This window comes from Scyliorhinus torazame, chromosome 2, assembly GCF_047496885.1.
Source record: "Scyliorhinus torazame isolate Kashiwa2021f chromosome 2, sScyTor2.1, whole genome shotgun sequence".
Taxonomy (NCBI): Eukaryota; Metazoa; Chordata; class Chondrichthyes; order Carcharhiniformes; family Scyliorhinidae; genus Scyliorhinus; species Scyliorhinus torazame.
Window position 1 is genome coordinate 256,260,728 of NC_092708.1, and position 24,900 is coordinate 256,285,627.

A 24,900-nucleotide genomic window follows, 5' to 3' on the forward strand; every position below is an offset into this window, starting at 1 on the left:
GCCAGGTGCAGTGCTGGAAAAGCTCCTGGACCAGGTGCAGTGCTGGAAAAGCGCCTGGGCCAGGTGCAGTGCTGGAAAAGCTCCCGGGCCAGGTGCAGTGCTGGAAACGCTCCCGGGCCAGGTGCAGTGCTGGAAAAGCTCCTGGGCCAGGTGCAGTGCTGGAAACGTTCCTGGACCAGGTGCAGTGCTGGAAAAGCTCCTGGGCCAGGTGCAGTGCTGGAAACGCTCCTGGGACAGGTGCAGTGCTGGAAAAGCTCGCGGGCCACATGCAGTGCTGGAAACGTTCCTGGACCAGGTGCAGTGCTGGAAAAGCTCCTGGGCCAGGTGCAGTTCTGGAAAAGCTCCCGGGCCAGGTGCAGTGCTGGAAAAGCTCCCGGGCCAGGTGCAGTGCTGGAAAAGCTCCTGGGCCACATGCAGTGCTGGAAAAGCTCCCGGGCCAGATGCAGTGCTGGAAAAGCTCCTGGGCCAGTTGCAGTGCTGGAAAAGCTCCCGGGCCACGTGCAGTGCTGGAAAAGCTCCCGGGCCAGGTGCAGTGCTGGAAAAGCTCCTGGGCCTGGTGTAGTGCTGGAAACGCTCCTGGGCCAGGTGCAGTGCTGGAAACGCTCCTGGGCCAGGTGCAGTGCTGGAAACGCTCCTGGGCCAGGTGCAGTGCTGGAAACGTTCCTGGGCCAGGTGCAGGTGCAGTGCTGGAAACGTTCCTGGACCAGGTGCAGTGCTGGAAAAGCTCCTGGGCCTTGTGTAGTGCTGGAAACGCTCCTGGGCCAGGTGCAGTGCTGGAAAAGCTCCTGGCCCAGATGCAGTGCTGGAAAAGCTCCTGGGCCAGTTGCAGTGCTGGAAAAGCTCCCGGGCCACGTGCAGTGCTGGAAACGTTCCTGGGCCAGGTGCAGTGCTGGAAACGCTCGTGGGCCAGGTGCAGTGCTGGAAAAGCTCCTGGGCCAGGTGCAGTGCTGGAAAAGCTCCCGGGCCAGGTGCAGTGCTGGAAAAGCTCCTGGTCCAAGTGCAGTGCTGGAAAAGCTCCTGGACCAGGTGCAGTGCTGGAAAAGCTCCTGGGCCACATGCAGTGCTAGAAAAGGTCCTGGGCCAGGTGCAGTGCTGGAAAAGCTCCTGGGCCAGGTGCAGTGCTGGAAAAGCTCCTGGACCAGGTGCAGTGCTGGAAAAGCTCCCGGGCCAGGTGCAGTGCTGGAAAAGCTCCTGGGCCACATGCAGTGCTAGAAAAGCTCCTGGGCCAGGTGCAGTGCTGGAAAAGCTCCTGGGCCAGGTGCAGTGCTGGAAAAGCCCCTGGACCAGGTGCAGTGCTGGAAAAGCGCCTGGGCCAGGTGCAGTGCTGGAAAAGCGCCTGGGCCAGGTGCAGTGCTGGAAAAGCTCCCGGGCCAGGTGCAGTGCTGGAAACGCTCCCGGGCCAGGTGCAGTGCTGGAAAAGCTCCTGGGCCAGGTGCAGTGCTGGAAAAGCTCCTGGGCCAGGTGCAGTGCTGGAAAACTCCTGGACCAGGTGCAGTGCTGGAAAAGCGCCTGGGCCAGGTGCAGTGCTGGAAAAGCTCCCGGGCCAGGTGCAGTGCTGGAAACGCTCCCGGGCCAGGTGCAGTGCTGGAAAAGCTCCTGGGCCAGGTGCAGTGCTGGAAACGTTCCTGGACAAGGTGCAGTGCTGGAAAAGCTCCTGGGCCAGGTGCAGTGCTGGAAACGCTCCTGGGACAGGTGCAGTGCTGGAAAAGCTCGCGGGCCACATGCAGTGCTGGAAACGTTCCTGGACCAGGTGCAGTGCTGGAAAAGCTCCTGGGCCAGGTGCAGTGCTGGAAAAGCTCCCGGGCCAGGTGCAGTGCTGGAAAAGCTCCCGGGCCAGGTGCAGTGCTGGAAAAGCTCCTGGGCCACATGCAGTGCTGGAAAAGCTCCCGGGCCAGATGCAGTGCTGGAAAAGCTCCTGGGCCAGTTGCAGTGCTGGAAAAGCTCCCGGGCCACGTGCAGTGCTGGAAAAGCTCCCGGGCCAGGTGCAGTGCTGGAAAAGCTCCTGGGCCTGGTGTAGTGCTGGAAACGCTCCTGGGCCAGGTGCAGTGCTGGAAACGCTCCTGGGCCAGGTGCACTGCTGGAAACGCTCCTGGGCCAGGTGCAGTGCTGGAAACGTTCCTGGGCCAGGTGCAGGTGCAGTGCTGGAAACGTTCCTGGACCAGGTGCAGTGCTGGAAAAGCTCCTGGGCCTTGTGTAGTGCTGGAAACGCTCCTGGGCCAGGTGCAGTGCTGGAAAAGCTCCTGGCCCAGGTGCAGTGCTGGAAAAGCTCCTGGGCCTTGTGTAGTGCTGGAAACGCTCCTGGGCCAGGTGCAGTGCTGGAAACGCTCCTGGGCCAGGTGCAGTGCTGGAAACGCTCCTGGGCCAGGTGCAGTGCTGGAAACGTTCCTGGACCAGGTGCAGTGCTGGAAAAGCTCCAGGCCAGGTGCTGTGCTGGAAAAGCTCCTGGGCCAGGTGCAGTGCTGGAAAAGCACATCCTTGTTCCATCCCTTCGGCTGCTGGGTTTTACGAGATTTGGTAAAGCTGGTCGGCCAATGTTTTTTAAAAATATTCTTATTCTCCTTTTTCATCCAAATTCACGCCCACCAACAAACAATCCACAATAATAAATACAATGTCAATCCCCTGGCCAACAATCACTCCGCCCACCAACTCCCAAACAACCTTCAACATTTTAAATACAAACATCACCGAGAAGGAATGAGGAATCCATCCTCACCCCATACATAGTCGGCAACAACATGCACAGTTCAAATCCCCAACTCCCCGCCCAATGCTCGATGTCATCCAACTCCTGAAAGTGCATCATGAACAAGGCCCATGAATTATAGAACCCTTCCATCCTTCCCCTCAACTCAAACTTCGCCTCCTCGAGTGTTAAAAACTCCAACAGATCCCCCCCGCCACGCTAGAGAACAGCGTGGAGAGACTGGCCCCCACCCCAACAGGATCCGCTTTTGGGCGATCAGCGAGACGAAGGCTAAAACATCTGCCTCCGCACCTGCTTCCAACCCCGGCCGAACCGATACCCCGAATATGGCCTCCACAGGACCTGGCTCAAGCCTCACATGTACCACCTTCGGAATTACCCTGAAAACCTCCCTCCAATACCCCTCCAGCTTTGGACAGGACCAAAACATATGCCGCAACATTCACAGACATCCTCCATCCCTCAAAGAGTCGGCTCATCCTCACCTTTATGAGGTGCGCCCTATACACCACCTTCAACTGTATCAGCCCCAACCTCGCGCACAAAGTTGAAGCATTCACTCCCAGGAGCACCTCACACCATGACCCCCTCCTCCACGCCCTCTCCCAACTCTTCCTCCCACTTTGTCTTAATCCCCTCCAGCGGTGTCTTCTCCCAGAATCGCTCCATAATTCGCCGAAACCACCCCCTTCTCCATTCCCCCTGCCGTCAGCACCTCCTCCAACAGTGTGGAGGCCGGCGCCTCCGGGAAGCTGAGTATCTCCTTCTTAGCAAAATCACAGACCTGCATATGCCTAAACATTCCCCCCTACCCCGACCCATATTTCGCCCCCAGCTCCTTCAGTCCTGCAAACCGGCCTCCCTGAAACAAATCTTTTAGTGTCTCGACTCCCTTCTCCTCCCATCTCCGAAAACTCCCATCCCATTTCCCTGGCTCAAATCTGTGATTCCTCCGAATCGGCATTTCCCTTGACCCCACACCCAACCAAAAGTGCCTCCAGATTTTCAACGTCGCTACTACCACCGGACTCCCTGAGTATTTCCCCGGGGCCATCGGGAGTGGCGCTGTTGCCGATGCCCTCAGCTCTGGCCCTCTGCACAAACTCTCCTCCATCCTGACCCACTGAGAGTCCCTCCCCACTCTAACCCAGCTCCTCACCTTCTCAGCACTCACCGCCCAGTAATAATACAGTAAATTCGGAAGACCCAACCCCTCTGATTGCTGTCCTCTCTGCATCAGCACCTTCCTAATCCTAGCTACCTTCCACCCCCCCAAATAAACGAGGTAATCATCTTTTCAACCTCCTTGAAAAATGCCTATGGCAGGAAGATTGGCAGGCACTGAAAATTACACAAGAATCGCGGCAACATGTTCATTTAAATTGCCTGTACCCGACCTGCCAGTGACAGATCGAGGCCATCGCACCTGGCCAGATCAGCTTTCACCCTCCCACCAAACTAGAGATGTTGTACCTACGGAGCCGCCCCCAATCCCGTGCCACCTGTACCCCCAGATATCTAAAGTGAGTCCTCGCCCTATGGAATGGCATCCCCCCCACCTCTGCCCCCACCCCTGGCTGAGACACTATAAAATATTCACTTTTATCTACATTTAACTTATACCCGAAAATGACCCAAACACCCGAAGCAACTCCAATATGCCCCCATCGACACACTTGATTCCGATACATACAACAGCAAGTCGTCGGCATACAAAGAGACCCTATGCTCTAGCCCCCCCCACCCTCCACCCCCTGCACTATCCCTTTCCACCCCTCCGAACTCCCCAACATGATGCTTAATACTCAATCGCAAGTGCGAACAACAGGAGGGACATGGGACATCCCTGCCTGGTCCCACGGTGCAGAGCAAAATATCCGAAATTCATGTTATTTGTACAGATACTCGCCCTCGGCTCCCTATACAGCAATCTTACCCAATCTACAAATCGTGGCCCAATCCCAAACCGCCCCAGAACTGCCATCAAATACCCCCATTCTACTCGGTCAAACACCTTCTCGGCGTCCAATGCCACAACCACCTCTGTCTCCCTCCCCTCCGCCGGTGCCATAACTGTCATGATATGCAGACACACACATAATGACATACAGACAAGCAGCTAATGGACACAGAGAACAGGACATGACCAATAAGCAGGCAGGACACTCAGGAGTGGGATCTGACTATAAAAGACACGAGGCACTCACACTCAGCCTCTTTCCATTGATGAACATCTAGAGAGTCAGTCAAGGGTGTTGTTACAATCTCACACCTCCACCACGTGGCTAAGAGCTAGTCTGGTTCAGTCAGACAGAGTAACCACACTTAAGTTAGCAGAGAGTCGAACTCACAGAGAACTGTGCTAACTGTGTTATTAGTTCAATAAACCTGATTGAACTAACTTCAAGGTCTTGAGTATCTTTCTGATCTAAGCTGCATCCAGTTGCAGCCAGTGTTATACCAGTGTACCGAACACGACATGATACCAGGAGACTACTAATTTAAGGTGGCTTACCTCAGTCCGTTCCGTGACGACCAGCAAATGTATCCCAGCACCATGGAGAAGATTCTGGCTCCTCACCAGCTCAGGACCTCCGGCAATCTCAGTGCCAACTGGCGGGCAGTTTTGACTTCTGGAATGTTCTCCAAATCCTCCATGTTACGTTCTTGTGCTTGGCCGGTCGGCATAAGTGCACGAGAGAACGTCTAGTTCTTGACTAGTTAAATGTTTATTGTTAAAAAATTACTTGGGTTAGATAAGCATGAGAATATTATCAAAAAACGACTAATTATTATAAATTATCTAAGAGCTACTCCAATATGACTATCCACTACGACGGCTATCTCCAGACTCTCTTGAGGTAACCGTGTCATGTGATTGTTCTCTACTGCCAGCTGCTGATTGGAGGTACTATTTACATGATTGCTTATGCATTTCATCATACTCCACCTTCTCCTTCAGCCTCTTTTGGGTCTCCTGCATCACCCCCATCTTGGCCACTAATGATGCGAGCTGTTTCTTGTGCTCCCCCACCACCTCCTCCACTTTCTGCATTGCCTGGCCCTGAGACGCTGGCCTCTACGCCACTCAGTCAATCCCTGCCTTGATCCGCTCTACCACCTTGGCTCGATCCTCCAGAGCTTCCTTTCTCTGCTGGCTGAATTTCTAATTTATGAAGTCCACCAACTGCGCTGTTGACCACTGGGCGGGCAGAACAGGCCCTTTGCCCTCCGCCATCTTGGCCTGTGGAGCAAGAAGATTCTCCTGCTCCATCAACTCCCTTCTTCTTGACCCACACCTAGTTCGTGGATCCATACTCCAGCCACATCAGAGAAGTTACCCCTTCTCCTGGCACTCCTACACCTCTTTCCATCCAAAATTCCACCCATCAGATGGGGAAATTACAACAAAAAAATCCACCTTGAGCTGGAGCTACCAAATGTCCTGCCATTCACTCCATGGCCACCACCGGAAGTCCCTTGTTTACATTTACAAACCTGGCGACTGTAATTATTAGGCAGCCAAGGGCCAAAGACTTTGGGTATTTTTTCTGAGAATTATTGGTTAATTCAACTGTGTTGCGACCCTGGATCAAGTGAAGCTGGAATTGACCGCGTCTTAGCCCAGGCTGTTGTAACATTATTAATTCCAGGACTGTCACTAACCTCATCGTCTGTGGTGATCTTCCCTTCACAGCTTCCAACCTCATAGTTCCCCAACCTTGCACAGATTCTACCTCCTTCCCAAAATCCACAAACAGGGCTACCCTGGTAGACCCATCGTATCAGCCTGTTCCTGCTCCACGGAACTAATTTTGTCCTATCTTGACTCCATTCTCTTCCCTTGTCCAGTCTCTTCCCACCTATATTTGCGATTCCCTGCTGCCCTATCAACATTTCCAGTTTTCTGGTCCTAACCACCTCCTCTTCACTATGGATGTCGAATCCCTCTACACCTCCATCCCCCACCAGGACAGTCTGAGGTTTCTCCACATCTTCCTTCAGCAGAGGCCCGGATCAATCTCTATCGATCACCACTCTTCTCCGTCTGGCTGAACACTTAAACTTGTCTCACTTTCTTCAAATAAAAGGGTACCCCCATGGGCCTCAGTTGTGCCTGTCTTTTCATGGGTTATCTGGACCATTCCTTGTTCCAGTCCTATTTAGGCCCACTTCCACAACTCTTTTCCCGGTACATCAATGACTATTAGTGCTGCTTCATGCTCTTGTCTGGACCTGGAAGAATTTGTCAATTTTTCTTCCAATTTCCACCCCATCTCTCACCTTCACATGGTCCATCTCCGACACTTCCCTTCCCTGCCTTGATCTCTCGGTCTCCATTTCCGGTGATAGGCTGACAACTAATATTCACTACAAACCCACCGACTCATACTTACTGCGACTACAGACCCTCACACCCCACTTCCCATTCTCCCAGTTTCTCTGTCTCCATCGCATCCTTTCTGACGATGCCACCTTCGAAAACAGCGCTTATGACACGTCTGCCATTTTCCTCAGCTGAGGCTTCCCCCACTGTGATTGACAGGGCACTCAGCCATGTCCGATCCATCTCCCACATCTCTGCCCTCGCCCCTTCCCCTCCCTCCCAGAACCAGGACAGGGTTCCCCGAGTCCTCACTTTCCACCCCGCCAGCTTCTGTATTCGAAGGACCATCCTCTGCCATTTCCACCAACTCCAGCATGATGCCAACATTAAACACATCTTCCCCTCAACCCCCGTGCCAGCATTCCACAGGGGCCAGTCCTTTCACCGCACCCTGGTCCGCTCCGCCATCACCCCAGCTCCTCATCTCCTTCCCATGGGACCTTCCCTTGCAATCGCAGAAGGTATAATACCTGCCCTTTTCCCTCCACCCTTCTCACTGCCTAAGGCTCCAAAAAACCCTTTCAGGTGAAGCAGCGTTTCACTGGAACCTCCTTCAATTTGGTCTACTGTATTCGCTGCTCCCAATGCGGTCTACTCTGCACTGGAGAGACTAAATGCAGACTGGGTGACACCTTTGTTCTGTCCGCAAGCATGACCCCACACTTCCTGCCGCTTGCCATTTTAACTTAGCATCTTGTTCTCATGTCCACATGTCCGTCTTTGGCCGACTGTCATTTTCCAGTGACATCCAAAGAAGCTGGAAGAGCAGCACCTCATCTTCCGATTGGGCCCATTACAGCCTTCAGGACTCAACACTGAGTTCAACAACTTTAGGCTGTGACCCTTCGCCTCCCTAACATTTTTTGTTGCGATGCGAAAGGCCTCCCTCCCCCTCCCCCACTGGACCACCTGTTACTTGTTCTTAGCTTAGCTCCATTTTTGTGTTAATCTCTCCCAGCTCCCACGAATCACTTTTCCAGCTGCTTCACCCCCTCATATATAATCACATTTTTCCTTGCTGTAGATTTGAAGGAGGGTCACGCGGATTTGAAGTGTTCACTCTGTTTTCCTTCCCTGTGGATGCTGCCAGACCTGCTGAGCTTTTCCAGATTTGTCTGTATTTGTTGTAGCTAATCTAATGATTGGGGTTCATAATTGCTCCCTCATCGAATGACCCTCAGCTAAGAACAGGAAAGGGATATGGGAATGGAGGGGGTGGGGGGGGGGGGGGGGCATGTTGGAATGCAAAGCAAGAGTTCATTCTTTTGTTGAAAAATTTAGAGTATCCAATTTTTTTGCCAATTAAGGGGCAATTTAGCGTGGCCAATCCACCTACCCTGCACATCTTTGGGTTGTGGGGGTGAAACCCACGCAAGCAAGGGGAGAATGTGCAAACTCCACACGGACAGTGACCCAGAGCCGCGATTGAACCCGGGACCTCGGCGCCCTGAGGCAGCAGTGCTACTCAATGCGCCACCGTGCTGCCCTCGCAAGAGTTAATTCTTTATATAAACCTTTGTGCTTTCGTCTTTCAAGTGAACTTTAATGTTCAGTGAGAATTAAAAGTATTGAGGTAGAGATTTTAGTTGCAGCTACAAGCATCCTTTGTCGGGCAACTGGTCCCCTTGGGATTAACTCCTCCAAGAATGCGTTGACACAAGGCAAGTGTTAACTCGCCTGAAAGAGGGTCTTGCTTCCCTGCAACTGTCTCCACTTAAATGATTTGATTGGTCTGTTCAGGCAAAATAAAGACTTGATAAAGTCCAGGGAGAGATTCTTGTTAAAACTGGAGCTATTGCAGCTAATTGGGGGAGGTTATGTGGATTTTTCACATGGCTACAGAGAAAGATGGTTATAAAAATGGGGTGGAGGGATGTTGTTGGAATAGCTGCTTCCCGAATTTCACAATACCCGCCCGGCCATTAACCCTTCAAACTCAAGGCCAGTGTATGTTCAAATTCTCCAGTGTCTTCTGTCAATGGAAATGTGCCTGCAACTAGAAGTATAGTTGTAATTAGTAATAGTTAGTGGGCGGCAAGGTGGCACAGTGGTTAGCACTGCTGCCTCTCAGCGTCAAGGACCCGGGTTCGATCCCAGCTCCGGGTCACTATCCGTGTGGAGGTTGCACATTCTCCCCGTGTCTGTGTGGGCCTCACCTCCACAACCCAAAAAGATGTGCAGGGTAGGTGGCTTGGCCACGCTAAATTGCCCCTTAATTTAAAAAAAATTGGTACTCTAAATTTATAATTTAAAAATTGTTAGTGCTGTATTAGAGTGTTGAGAACTGTAAGGGTTAACATGAGACTGGGCAAACAGTACCAGCTACCTAGAGATGTATAAGAACATAAACTCCTTAACAGGAGTAAGGGTGTGGGGAAATGTGTGGTGGTCAGAGGCCCTCACGTTTGGTGTAAAGCACTCTCTTAGGCAAACCTTCCACCACAGAGTTAAAGATGTCAAGTGACCTTCCCGATGATAGGCCTCCCTTGATGACCATAACTAGCTGCCCCTGAAGGAGTTGGAAATTGGTGCTCGATCAATGATCTCTTCTTAGTGCGTCACATCAGGTCGAGAAATTAGTGCTGGGAAGTGTGTGGAACCATCTGTCACCTGCTGTAATGCCACTTATCTTGCCGTGACTCTCACTCTGACCTGACTCTTCATTCTTTCAGTTTGTTTGCTTCCACCATTGGGAACATTTAGTTGAAGGTGCTGCACAACAGCAAAATAAACCCAAGCCCACAGAACAGTGGAGACAACAGCAAGTTGCTGTGGCAGGTCAAACCCTTACCAATAAAAAAAGAACTGCACAAAGGGTCATGTCTGGGATTGGACAGAAGGTCAGAGGAAGAAGTGAAGACACAGGTGATTCAATGTGATATGATCACCTCGCTCGGTGATTCAGCAGACAAAGAGGCACTGTTTGCCGTAATACCGCGCATACAAAGCTCTCTGCCCGTGATGGGTTAGTCAGGCCGGCAATAGGAGTGACAGGTGTCCTGACCCAGGACTAGGGAGGGGATGATCAGTCAGGGTTCCTGCCTGTCAGGCATCTCTGACATGTATCAGTTGTTAGTAGCAGCCTTGCCTCTGAGTCAGAAGGATGTTGGTTAAAATCCCACTCTGGAACTTTTGTACGCAGAGTCCAGACAGATGCTGCAGTACGGCACTAAGGGAGTGCCATTGTTTGGGTGAGATATCATGACTGAGGCCCTGTCCACCCTGTCAGATGGATATAAAAGATCCAAAGCCAATTTTTGGAAAACGGAAATGTTCTGGTCAATAGTTACAAAAACACATCATCTGTGGGATCTTGCTGTGTGCAAATTGGCTGCCTGGCCACCAATATTCTAACAATACTGCAGTGTTCCATTGTGTAAGTACTGATGCCACTGTGCTTGATTGGCTAAGGCTGGACATGGACCCAGCAAAAAGTAAATAAAGTTATCGGGTACCTATTGATCTAGCCCTCACCCTGGTCACTCGCCTTTCCAGACTGAGTTAACCTGGTGCTGGTTTTCTCAACACACTCACCGCAATGATTCCTCTTTATTTTGAGCACTATCCTGGAACTGTGTCTTCAAAGTGTCATCAGGGAGTGTCCCACATTAACAGGAGGGTTCCACTCCCTGAATGCTTCGACCGTGTGAGACCTGCCTCAAGGATCATGCACGTATGTGCTCACTACCCTGGGGGCGTGCATGACAGCTATATCGTGGGGCACTCTGAGATCCCTAGAGTTTTCAAGGACCACCCCAAGATGACAGGTTGGCTCGTGGGGGCAAGGGATACCTGATAAGGTCATCGCTGACGATGCCTGTGCGGAGGCCTGAGACTAAGGCAAAGACCCAATACAATGATACCCATATCGTCACCCATTGAGCAGTACAACGGGCTGCTGAAAATGCAGTTCCGATGCCTTGCCCGCTCTGGTGGTGCCATGCAGTACACCCCCTAGAGCAGTGTTTTTCAAACTGTTTTTCCTAGGACCCACTGTTACTAACTGGTGGACCTTCGGAACCCACGCTGGCCGATCTTCGCGATCAATGCCGGCCGACATTCGCGACACACCATTATCATTTATCTTTAATGTGGAAGGTGAGCTTGCCTGGACCTCACTATCTCACTAGCTTCATCATTCAATGTTACATTTCTGCTAAGGACTTCAGCTGGCATTTTAAGTTTGTGCTGCATCCTTTGAAACAAAATCCAAGAGGTTTGTCCTCAAAATAGCTATGAATAGTCTTTCAATGCCATTGAAGATTTGAGGGTTTTAAACTTTCATTTGCCAATATTCCCTGCATATAACACACATGGGCTTTGCATCCTGCCTTGCATTGGCTCAATTAAAGCAATTCAAGAAATCATCTTTACACTGCTTTGTGCCCGATTTCAGTTTCTTCTTAATGGGTTGTTCACCAGCTCACACCAGCACTGCCTTGTCCTGCCGTGGACTCTCCTGGGAAGCTCTCTCCAGCAGATTCAGTTTTGCGATCCTGGTCTGTTTGTGCCTCGGGTCCTCTCTTCCTTATTACAAAATAATCCATCGTCAGTTCTGCACACAGTCCCGTTGCCTGCTTGCTGGCAGCTGCAAAATGGAGGACTATCTCCTCCGTGATTTCAGTGCCAAAGCACGGGCATACAGGGCACATGGCGTCCATGCACCAGCCGGGCGTGTTACCTTGTCTCTGCCGCTGCCTCTGGCGGGAATACTCCAGCGTTCATATTTAAAGGCCGGTCGCGGCCGGCATTCTTTTTTACTTTGAAACTTTATTTCCAACACCTGCTTTTTCCAAGTTTATGACTTTTTACTACTGAAAATTTCAGTTGAACATGTGCATCCTTCCATCAACACACAAACTTTGTTTCAAATATATTCCCATTTCTTTAGAAATGTAAACAAGATTAGAAAAAAATACAATTTTGATTTTAACTTTACAAACAATGACTTGAGAGGAAATGGAGTAACTTGTCAATCACATACTGTTGGAGGGCATTTTCTGATACTGGACTATTATATAAATTATAGGTGGCCCCGTAACTACATTTGTGCTCCTATATTACTTTTGAATAGTTCTGATGAGACAAAAGGTACTCATTGGCTTAGGTGCCTGTTTAGAAGAAGCAATTTGTAGAAATAGATAGTGTATACACAATGCTTGTTAATACTAAAGACACAAAATGGCGGTCAGCTATTAAAGCAATACTAAAGACACAAAATGGCCAAACTCGCCACATTCCTGAACAATAAGTTACAAACTGTGTAACCTACCTCATGAGAACCAGGCGTGGGTATGTATAGGGAGTATTTCAACAGCCGCTGATAACAGCTTCACAGAACAAGAAATGCTATGTGTCCTTGATAAGATCAAGGACCCCAGCTGCAGACAGGACATCATTATGTTAGTCTTGAGCGACTTTTGCATGAAGTTAGGGGCAGTAAGACAACACCCACTTTAACCATATATGTGATAACTGGGATGCTAAGAAAATTGATTGACTGCATGGAATGAAGTGTGATGCGAATATAGTTGATTGATTGTATGTAAATAAGAATACATCTAATTCCGCGTTTTGAAACTGTATATTAACCCGTGTGAGCCTTAGCTCAAGTGAGAAAGGGTGCTGTCAATAGGCTGCGGTGCCTCAGGCCTTTTCTCCCAAAATTCTGGTATAATAAACTGCTTTTTTTTACTTATACTCAGGTCTTTGTGTGAATATTTTCACCTCTCACATTTTTTTTATTACTGAAAATTAAAGCAATTTCAGTTGAACATGTGCATCCTTCCATCAACACACAAACTTTGTTTCAAATATATTCCCATTTCTTTAGAAATGTAAACAAGAATAGAAAAAAATACAATTTTGTTTTTAACTTTACAAACAATGACTTTAGAGGAGATGAAGTAACTTGTCAATCACATACAATGTCACACTATTTCTCACTGCTTCCACTGCACTGCACCATCCAAACATCCAAGTCATCTCCTTCTCCATTCTCACCAAAAGCACTTACTTCCTGGTTTCCAGAGATTGGTGACACCAAGTGATGACTGTGTGGGTTTCTTCCAGTGTTGACATGGGTCAGCCGTTTGATCAGTATTCTGGCTGACAAACCTGGCCTGGCTTCCCTCTCACTGTCCAGTAGCCGCTTCCACCCCAGTCGCAGACTGCTGACCACTTCCCGACCAGTACTTCACTTTGTAGGAATGCAAACGGCCGTTGAGCCGGCCATTGAACACATTGACCACGGAGCCGCAGGGCGCATACTGCTGATTGGTAGTGAGGGGCAAGCTGAGCAGTGCGCCGAGGACGAGCACGAGAGCGGAGCTCCAAGCTGGGGCCACCACTTTTAGCACCACCCCTGTCCCCCTTGCCCCTCTACGTGAGGTGACACTTTCCTGTTTATTATGGGATATCTTCTCCTGCGGGGACAAAGAGAGGGCATTGTGGGCCAAATGCTTGATGGGTCAGTGGGGTCTATAGGAGCTGGTATGTATGGGCACCGCACCTGGACATGAAGGAGTTGTGCTAGTGGGTGCCAGGGGGTTCTGAGGAACAAGAATGAAGATCAGATGTGGGGAGGGTGCGAGGTGTCAGCCAATGGATTGGGTGGAGTGGGGAGTTGGGCATTTGAGGGGTGGCAGGTAGAACTGATGCCAGGAGAGAGGTGGTGACTTACCCTTGCAGCTCATTGGAGGTCGTTTGTCTTCTCCCTACACTGGACGGTAGCCCTCCTGGTCATACTGCCGGCACTGACAGCCGCTGCCACTGACTCCCAGGCGGCATTGCTGACCCTGTTACTGGTCCTCCGACCACCATGCGGAACAGGATGGCCCACCTCTAATCTATGGCATCGAGAAGTCTTGTGAGGTTGGCATCCCTAAAGCGAGGAGCAGGTCTGCACGCTGCCATGTTGTGTGTTGACTGGGAGTGAGTGGTGAGGGAGTGTTTAAAAGCAGCTCCCCCTTGTTTGCAGCGAGATGCTGAGGCACAAGTCAGGTGAATCAACGGTGAGGGAGTCAGGAATGTCGAGAATCCCTCAGGGGCTCATTTTTGGCATTAGGTGCCATTGAATACAGGCCGCAATCTCGGCAAAACAGTTGTCGCTAAACACCCTGCAAATGCGCCCCAAACCAGACTTGAATCACGGCCATAGCGCTAGTGGGGACTAGTCGGGCCGCAGAAACAATCTGGAGATTTGTTTGATGGGATTTGGAGATCTGCGGAGTTTGCATGGTCGACGAAGTTACAGTTGTAATTAGAGGATCATCAATTCTGTGAAAGACACTCTCTGGCCTCCATGAAACCTGTTGGTCCTCCAGTGCAAAGAGCTGTCGATGGCCAAGTGTTCTATCCTGACATATTTTGAGGTCCTGGCCGATATGCTGATGGACCTGCTAAATCTAGGGCAGTCACAGCAAAGGCACAATGTGGAAAGGCCACTGTTGAAGGCCCTGCTATCATAGCACACCAAGAGACTGGAGACTGTGTAAAATCACGGTAGCACAGTGGCTAGCACTGTTGCTTCACAGCGCCAAGGTCCCAGGATTGATTCCCGGCTTGGGTCACTGTCTGAGCGGAGTCTGCACGTTGTCCCTGTGTCTGGGTGGGTTTCCTCCGGGTGCTCCGGTTTCCTGCCACTAGCCCCGAAAGACTTGCTTGTTAGGTGAATTGGACATTCTGAATTCTCCCTCGATGTACCCGAACAGGTGCCGGAAGGTGGTGACTAGGGGATTTTCACAGTAACTTCATTGCAGTATTAATGTAAGCCTACTTGTGACAATAAAGATTATTATAAAATCTGGTATGCAGCAGAGAATGCTTGACCTGCAAATGTAAATATATGTTGGAATTATACTGCAAATGTCGTGAGGCATCTCGTGTGCCATATTAACAGGTATTGCATTTTATATAATGCAAAATTTGCTCTGCTATGTAATGTATTTTTGCAAGTTTTATGAATACCGTATATTTTTGGGGATTCTGTGCTCACCCAATGTGCAAATGCACACCCGGCCTGCATTTTCAGGATGGCGAGAGCTTGGTGCCCACCATTCAGAGAGTCAGAGGGGAATGCATCTCCGCTGGCATTTTACATTCAATTGAGCATTGATTGGCAGCAGGCAGGACCTCGGTCCACCCTTTGGATGGAAGTCCCGCCTTGGAGAGCTGTTGGCCAATCTGTCCGTCTCAGAACCTGTGGGAGGTGTAGACCTCTGGCCCCCATTTGTCCAAGTCCAAATACATTTTGATAAAAGCAAATTACTACGGATGCTGGAATCTGAAACAAGAACAGAAAATTCTGGACAACCTCAACAGCTCTGATAGCATCTATGGAGAGAAAGGGGAGCTAACCTTTCGAGTCTGGATGACTCTTTGTCAAAGCCAAAGATTTTGTGCCCAAGTCTCTGGAGTGGGCATTAACTCCACAACCTTCCGGCTCAGGGACAGCTTTAGCACCAAGCTAGTCAGGCACAGTCCATCTTTTTGATGGGATAATGCGAACATACGAACAAGGAGCAGGAGTAGGCCATTCAGCCCCTCGCGCCTTCCCTCCATTTAATAAGATCATGGCTGATCTACCAATAACCCCACATCTGCATCCCGCCCACCCCCGATAATCAATCACCCCCTTGCTTACCAAGAATCTATCCACCTCTGTCTTAAAAATATTAAATGACTCTTATTGTCTGTAAAATTCAGACACTTTGACCAGTTTAATATTCAAATATTGTACCCGGGTGTACTTGTTTGTGAGATTAACAAAGGACAAACACAAGTTTACAATTCAACCCAAGTTTATTTTAAAACACAATAAAACAGTTATCCCTTAAATAACCCCAACTATAGTATGCCTTAAGATTCTTAATACTACCTGTGCCAATGAACTGAATCAAACTCTGGGTCCAATCCTCCAAGTCTTGGTCGTCTCAGTGTCTTCGTCTGGGAAGGTTCTGTCCTCTTGTCTGCCGTGGAGTCTTCTCCGCTGCCTCTGCATCGAGCCTTCGCTGGGGAGGGTGTCTGGATGCTTCTTCCTTATAACCCTCTTCACGTTCTTCCAGAAGCTTCTCTGGCCCTCAGCCAATGAGGTCTCAAGGTGGCGGTTGCAACACCCAAAGGAGTTGTCGATTGCAACTCTGCAGGACACCAGGAACCCACCCCAGGGAACAATCTTCAGGTGCATTGCCCGCATGTAACCTTATCGCATATAAGGTGATCTAGGCGCCAGAAAGTCTGGTTTCATCTGGGCAATACACAACAATCAATCCACTTGAATGGGACTGATTATCTCCAATGTCTTGTTTGCAGGATGAGCCCAGACTGTCCCAGCTGTTTGTCTCTGTCCAGTGTATTCAAACTTAGCTGTTCAATTTCCCATCAGGCCTGTCTGCGGTTCTGACAGTTTTTAATTTAAATTGTCCAAATCTTAATTTGAACTGTCCAATTCTGTATCGTGCCTTAAATTCAGGCCATTGGCCATTTTACCACACTCTGCTTCCACTGCCTTTTCAGGAAGAGAACAAAGATTTATTTGACGATATATAAAGTTCTGCTGAAGACAGCAGGCAAATTCGTCGCTCGTGAAGGCATCCCATTTTCTGTTACCAGGACCCCAGGGATTCCATGGGTGCTAAATGAGCCCCAAAGCTTTTCTAACGTTGCCCCAGGATGATGTTGAGGCCATCCTGCACACGCCTAGCCAATTTGAGTGGGATCCACGATAACGAGGACCATGGACCCCATAAATGGTCCCGCGAAATCCATGTGTAGATGCACCCACGGGCATCCTGGCTATTGTCAGAGATCAAGGGCAGCCAGCAAGAACTTCTAATGCTGCTGGCACAATGGGTAGCTGTGCATGATCCTCTCAATGTCCCCATCGATACCAGGCCACCAGGTATAACTGCGGGCCAACATCTTCACCTCAGAGGCGCCTGGGTGCCTGCTGTGAAGGTCTTGTAGGAGGGACTCCTGACTCTGCGGTGGGATCATTACATGAGCTCCCCACAATATGACGCCATCTTCTATGCTGTGTTCCAGAAATATTTGGGCAAAAAGCCGGAGAGCTACACCACTTGACAACATGAGGCAAAGTTTCACCAGTCCCGGATCCCACTGTGTTCACGCGCGCACCTGAGTAGCCGTCACTGGCAATGCATCCATAAAGTTGAGAGCCACAACTACCTCATCCACCATAGGACCATAAGTCATAGGAACAGAAGTAGGCCACTCGACCCATCGAGTCTGCTCCGCCTTTCAATTTTTCTCATCCCCGTTGTCCTGCCTTCTCCCCATAACCCCTGATCCCCTTATTGATCAAAAACCTTTCTATCTCTGTCTTAAAGACACTCAGTGATTTGGCCTCCACAGCCTTCTGTGGCAAAGAGTTCCACAGATACACCACCTTCTGGCTGAAGAAATTTCTCCTCATCTCTGTTTTAAAAGATCATCTCTTTAGTTTGAGATTGTGTCCTCTGCTTCTAGTTTTTCCTACATCCTCTCCATGTCCATTCTATCCAGGCCTTGCAGTATCCTATAAGTTTCAATAAGATCCCCCCTCATCCTTCTAAACTCCAACAAGTACAGACCCAGCGTCCTCAACCGTTCCTCATAAGACAAGCTCTTCATTCCAGGGATCATTCTTGTGAACCTCCTCTAGACCCTTTCCAAGGCCAGCACATCCTTCCTTAGACATGGGGCCCAAAACTGCTCACAATAGGGTCTGACCAGAGCCTTATATAGCCTCAGAAGTACATCCCTGGTTTTGTATTCTGGCCCTCTTGACATGAATGCTAACATTGCATTTGCCTTCCGAACTGCCGACTGAACCTGCATGTTAACCTTAAGAGAATCGTGAACAAGGACTCCCAAGTCCCTTTGTGCTTCTGATTTCCTAAGCATCTTTCGAAAATAGTCTGTGCCTTCATTCCTCCTTCCAAAGTGCATAACCTCACACTTTTCCACATTGTATTCTGTCTGCCACTTCTTTGCCCACTCTCCTAGCTTGTCCAAATCCTTCTGCAGCCCCCTTGCTTCCTTAATACTACCTGTCCCTCTACAGATCTTTGTATCATCTGTAAACTTAGCAACAGTGCCTTCAGTTCCTTCTTCCAGATCATTAATATATATTGTGAAAAGTTGTGGTGCCAGCACAGACCCCTGAGGGACTCCACTAATCGCCGGCTGCCATCCTGAAAAAGACCCCTTTATCCCCACTCTCTGCCTTCTGCCAGTCAGCCAATCCTCTATCCATGCCAAGATCTTACCCTTAACACCATGGGCTCTTAACTTATTTAACAGCCTCCTATGCTGCACCTTGTCAAAGGCCTTCTGGAAATCTAAATAAATCACGTCCACTGGTTCTCCTTTGTCTAACTTCCTTGTTACCTCCTCAAAGAACTCTAACAGATTTGTCAGACATCACGTCCCCTTGACGAAGCCTTGCTGACTCAGTTCTATTTTATGATGCACTTTCAAGTACTCCGCGATCTCATCTTTACTAATTGTTATGGGCCAGGGTTTAGAGAACCCCAAAGTGTATCATGGAGTTCACCTGACCCACAACTTTTAATAGATTGTGGTATGGGGAGCACACGGCCCACTCTACAGGTGTGGTACAACAGATATGGAAAAGTATGTTTTAAAACAAAACAATGTTTATTCTATGAACTCAAGTTAACCTTTTTAAAACAAACAGTGAATATCTTAGCAACCATTAATTCAAAGATAACCTCTAAAGAATACAACACTAAGTAACCTGTATGCTGTCCTTTTACACCCAAAAGACTTAACAAACCTTGAAACAGAAGCACATCAGAGTTTACATTCAATACTGAAAACATTTATAATTCTGAATTTACCAAATGATTAAGAGATAGTCCTTCATGGCAGAGAGCTCAACAATACAGCTGCTTTGGCTGACTTCAGCTGCAACACACTGAAAAACGAAACCAAAAAGACAGACTTTTTTCAAAGTGAAACTAAAAAGCAGAACCAGAGCTCAGCTCCACCCACACTCTGACATCACTGCAGGAACATGAGCAGCCAAACATTTCTTAAAGCGACATTCACATGACACCTCCCCCGAAGAAAAAAAAAAAAACCATCAACTTCAAGATGGTTTCATTTTTCACCTTTTCACCATCCTTTAAGAAATGCACACAGTAAATATACTTTATCATTGCAAAAAACAACACATGCAAACAGTTATAATAATAGTCCATTTTCTTTTCGTTCTTCTTCCTCCAACTGAAATCCTTCTCGATTAACAGTCTCGTGGAACAGGCAGGTCTCTGCACGATCCGTCCATTTCTCTACGCCTCGGCATTTCTCTTTAAAGCCAGAAACTTTATTTCAATCTGATCACAGAGTCCCTTGTAATTCTCCAACACGGGAGCATTGGTTATCACAGCTTTCAGGCAGTCAAATGCCTGTTGAAAGTCCGCTGTCCACTGAAATTTTTGACGTTTCTTCAGCAAGTCCATCAGTGGAGCAATCACGCTACAAAACCTTTGCACAAATGTTCGATCAAATCCACTCATGCCAAGAAATCGCATTATTTCCCTTTGTCTCGAGGGCATCGGAAACTCCTCAATGAAAGTGACTTGGGCTTTTCCAAATTCACTATTGGCTAGGTTTATCACCAAACCCGCCTCTTGAAGTCGATCGAATAACTCCATCAGATGTTTCAAATGTTCTGTCCATGTCTGGCTGAAAATTACCAGATCATCGATGTATACCGCACAATTGGGAATCCTGAAACAACTGTGTTAGTTAACCGTTGAAATGTGGCTGGGGCGTTTTTCATGCCAAAAGGCATAACTTTGAATTGGTATATATCATCTGGAGTCACAAAAGCTGAAATCTCCTTCACCCTTTCGGATAAAGGTACCTGCCAGTAACCTTTAAGTAAATCCAATTTGGAAATAAAAGCTGATTGTCCCACTTTCTCAATGCAATCCTCCAAACGTGGGATAGGATAAGAGTCCGTTCTTGTAACTGCATTGAACTTTCTATAGTCCACACACAACCATTGGGTACCATCTGGTTTAGGTACTATCACTATGGGTGAGCTCCATTGGCTGCAATCCACTTCAATTATGCCATTTTTAAGCATACTCTCAATCTCTTTGTTAACCTGTGCCAATTTTAAAGGGTTAAGTCTATATGGATGTTGTATGATTGGAACAGCGTTTACCACACCTACATCATGTTTAGCCATTTTAGTACTTCCCAATTTGTCTCCACAAATTTGCCCATGTGATATCAATAACTCTTTCACGTCAGTTTGTTTTTCCTCTGGAAGATAACTCAACAATTTATCACAATTTTTAAGAACATCCTCATTTTCCAATTTAATTTGAGGTATGTCAAATTCACAGTCATCTGGATTTGGTTCATCATTTTAAGTGAGAATTATTAAAACCTCCTCCTTTTTCTCTCCTTCCCTTTCAAGGTACCTTTTAAGCATATTCACATGACACACACGGTGATTCTTCCTTCTATCTGATGTTTTCACCACATAATTCACCTCACTTAATTTCCTTTCAATCTGATAAGGTCAACAAAACCTTGCTTTTAAAGGTTCATCTACCACTGGTAACAACACTAAAACTTTATCTCCACTGGCAAAACTACGAACTTTGGATTTCTTGTCCGTGACCCGTTGCATCACATTTTGCACACCTTTTAAATGTTGTCTAGCCAATTCACCTGCTCTATATAAAGGTTCCCTAAAACTTGACACGTAATCCAATAATGTAAGTTCTGATTTCTCACTCACCAATTTTTCCTTAATCAATTTAAGTGGTCCTCTTACCTCATGACCAAAAATTAGTTCAAAAGGACTAAATTTGGTTGACTCATTAGGTGCATCCCTAATTGCAAACAGTACGAATGGAATTCCTTTATCCCAATCCTCTGGATAATCGTGACAATAAGCCCTCAACATTGTCTTTAATGTCTGATGCCACCTTTCTAATGCTCCCTGTGATTCTGGATGGTACGCAGTTGATTTAAATAGTTTTATTCCTAAGCTATCCATAACTACTTTGAATAACCTTGAGGTAAAATTTGATCCTTGATCCGATTGTATTTCTATGGGTAGTCCATATCTAGTAAAGAATTTAAGTAACTCCTCCACAATCTTTTTAGCTGTAATATTACGTACTAGAATGGCCTCTGGAAACCTAGTAGACACATCCATTATCGTCAAAAGATATTGATTCCCACTTTTTGCTTTAGGAAGCGGTCCTACGCAATCAATTAGGACCCTTGTAAAAGGTTCCTCAAATGCTGGAATGGGTATTAAGGGCGCTGGTTTTATCACTGCTTGAGGTTTCCCTATCACTTGACAAGTGTGACATGATTGACAAAATTTAACTACATCTTTATGTAGTCCAGGCCAATAAAAATGTTTCTTGATTTTAGCTTGAGTTTTCTTTATCCCCAAATGACCTCCCACTGGTGCCTCATGTGCAACTCGCGACACCTCCTTTCTATACCCTACCGGCAATACTACTTGATGAACTTCTGCCCACTGTTCATCCGCCTGCATATGTAAAGGTCTCCATTTTCTCATCAAGACATCACTTTTACGGTAATAACACTCTGGTATACACTCAGATTCCTCTTCCATATATGCTTTCTGATACATCCGTTTTATTTCTAGATCTTTTTGTTGTAACTCCGCCAGTTTTCCTGAACTAAAAGTATCTGCCTCATCCTCCACCTGTTCTTGTTCTTTTTCAACCATCTGATCAAAAATCGTTTCTGACAATTACACTTCAAACTTCATCTTTACTCTTTGATTTCTCCTCTTGTCTTAACCTGTGACTTTGCAACCTTGTTACTACACAATCCGGAAAAATCCCAGGATATTCGTCCTTCAACACTTCAGTTGTCTGATTTTCCACTGACTTATCAACCACAGTAGGCATCACTCCCACCTGCGATCCAGCTATATCATTACCCAAGATAAACTGTATTCCTGGACAAGATAATTTCTCTATTACTCCTACTACCACTTCACCGCTCTTCACTGGACTTTCCAACCTTACCTTATATAATTGAACACTACTCCTCTCACCCTGAATTCCACATATTTCCACCTTTTCTGACAACATTCTTCCCAAACTACATAACTCCTCATCTCTTACCATTAAGGATTGACTAGCTCCCGTATCTCTTAAAATTGTGACTTCTTTACCTGCTCCTCCTGATACACATGAGTAAACTTTACCCACACAAGTAAATTCTTTAAAGACACCTGGCACCTTCTGATCAATTACTTCTTGAACAGGCTGTACAATCGTTTGCTCCTCCTTCGCTTCCCTTGGGCTTTCCTTTACCACTCTAACAAACGCCACTGTCTTTTATTGTTTTACCACATCAGCCTTCCCAGTGCTTTTCTTCAACCACCAACATTGTGACTGTACATGGCCTAGTTGATTGCAGTGAAAACATTTGAAACTTTTCATTTCTCTTCCACCCTCCTGGATTTCTTTTTTAATCTGAGGTACACTCTCCTTATTATCTCCCATCAGATCACCTTTACCTTTATCACTTGAGTATTTCTCATGTCCCCAGTTTCTATCCCTCGCAGGCTGAAACTGATGTCTGAAACCAAGCTTTGATTTATGAACTAATTCATAATCATCTGCCATTTCTGCTGCTAATCTCGCAGTTTTAACCCTCTGCTCTTCCACATGAGTTCTCACTACATCCGGAATTGAATTTTGAAACTCCTCCAAAAGCATAATTTCTCTGAGAGCTTCATACGTTTGGTCTATTTTCAAAGCCCTTATCCACCTATTAAAATTACTCTGTTTGAGCCTTTCAAACTCCATGTATGTTTGACCAAATTCTTTCCTTAAATTTCTAAACCTTTGTCTGTAAGCTTCAGGCACTAACTCATATGCACCTGAGATGGATTTTTTCACCTCCTCATACGTTCCAGATACCTCCTCTGGAGTAATGCAAACATTTCACTAGCTCTACCTACCAGCTTTGTTTGAATCAGTAATACCCACATGTCCTGTGGCCATTGCATTTGTTTAGCTACTTTCACAAATGAAATGAAAAAGCTTCTACCTCCTTCTCGTCAAACCTTGGCAATGCGTGGACATATTTAAATAGATCCCCACCACTATGACACTGTCTCACTATCCTCATCAATCTCATCCAACTGTATGTTTCCCTTTGTGTCTGCCAATTTTAATTGATTTTCATGTTTCATAACCATTTTATGAAGTTCAAGCTCGCTCTCTTTTTCCCTTTCCTCTCTATTTCTTTCTTTGTTTCTTTCTTTTCTCTCCTTTTCTTTTTCCTCTCTATCTCTATATCTTTCTTTATTTCTTTCTTCCCTCTCCTTTTCTTTTTCTCTCATTGCATATTCAAGCTGCTTTAATTCCTTTTCATGTTCAAATTGCTTAATCTGCAACTGGAGCTTTGCCATTTATAATGAGTCACAATGTATCTCAGGCAAATTTAAATGCTCAGCTACCGCTGTAAGCACCTCATCTTTTCGCATTTTGCCAGGCAATGTTAACTGCACTGCTTTTGCCAAATCTAACAGTCTGCTTTTAGTCTCTGTCCGTAATGTATTGCGTGTTATCGTGTCCACCCCCAAAAACCTCTGAGCCGCTGAAAGAGCCATTGTCCACAACACACTCCCTACTTAAACTAAAATGCCACACCTGAAAATCAACCACAATATGCTCACCCCTCACTGTCTTTAAGTTTGTTAAGCCAATCCAATCGATAGACTTTTATCCCGGATGAGCCCCCAATTGTTATGGGTCCGGGTTTACAGAACCCCAAAGTGTTTCATGGAGTTCAACCGACCCACAACTTTTAATAGATTGTGGTGTGGGAAGCACACGGCGTGCTCTCCAGGTGTGATACAGCAGAAATGGACAAGTGGTTTTTAAAACAAAACAATGTTTATTCTATGAACTCAAGTTAACCCTTTTAAAACAAACATTGTATATCTTAACACCCATTACTTCAACGACAACCCCAAAAGACTACAACACTAAATAATCCTTCAAACTGTTTCTTTAAACGTCCAAAAGACTTCAAACCTTCAAAAATAGGAGCACATTAGGTTACATTCAATATATTCACAGTCTTTGGATTGCAGAAATCAACAGACCAGCTCTGTGTTTCTTCAATGCTGCTCACAGCAAAACACACAAACACTCCCAGCTGCCTTCTCAAACTGAACCTCAAAAAGCAGAAGTGAGCTCAGCTCCCCCACCCTCTGACATCACTTCAGTAATCTGACCAGCACCATTTCTTAATAGTACATTGCTTAAACATCCATTTCTTAAAGGTACTCTCACATGACACCACCAACACTGTGTCTTTACATGGCCTAGTTTATTACAGTGAAAACATTTGAAACTTTTCATTTCTTTTCCACCCTCCTGAATTTCTAGTCTGAGGTACATTCTCCTTATTATCTCCCATCAGATTACCTTTACCTTTACCACTTGAGTATTTCTCATGTCCCCAGTTTCTATCCCACACCGGCTAAAACTGATGTTGGAAACCAAGCTTTGATTTATGAACTAATTCATAATCATCTGCCATTTCTGCTACTAACCTTGCAATTTTAACCATCTGCTCTTTCACATGAGTTCTCACTACATCAGGAATAGAATTTTTAAACTCCTCCAAAAGTATAACTTCTCTGAGAGCTTCATTCGTTTGGTCTATTTTCAAAGCCCTTATCCCACTATCAAAATTACTCTGTTTGAGCCTTTCAAACTCCATGTATGTTTGACCAAATTCTTTCCTT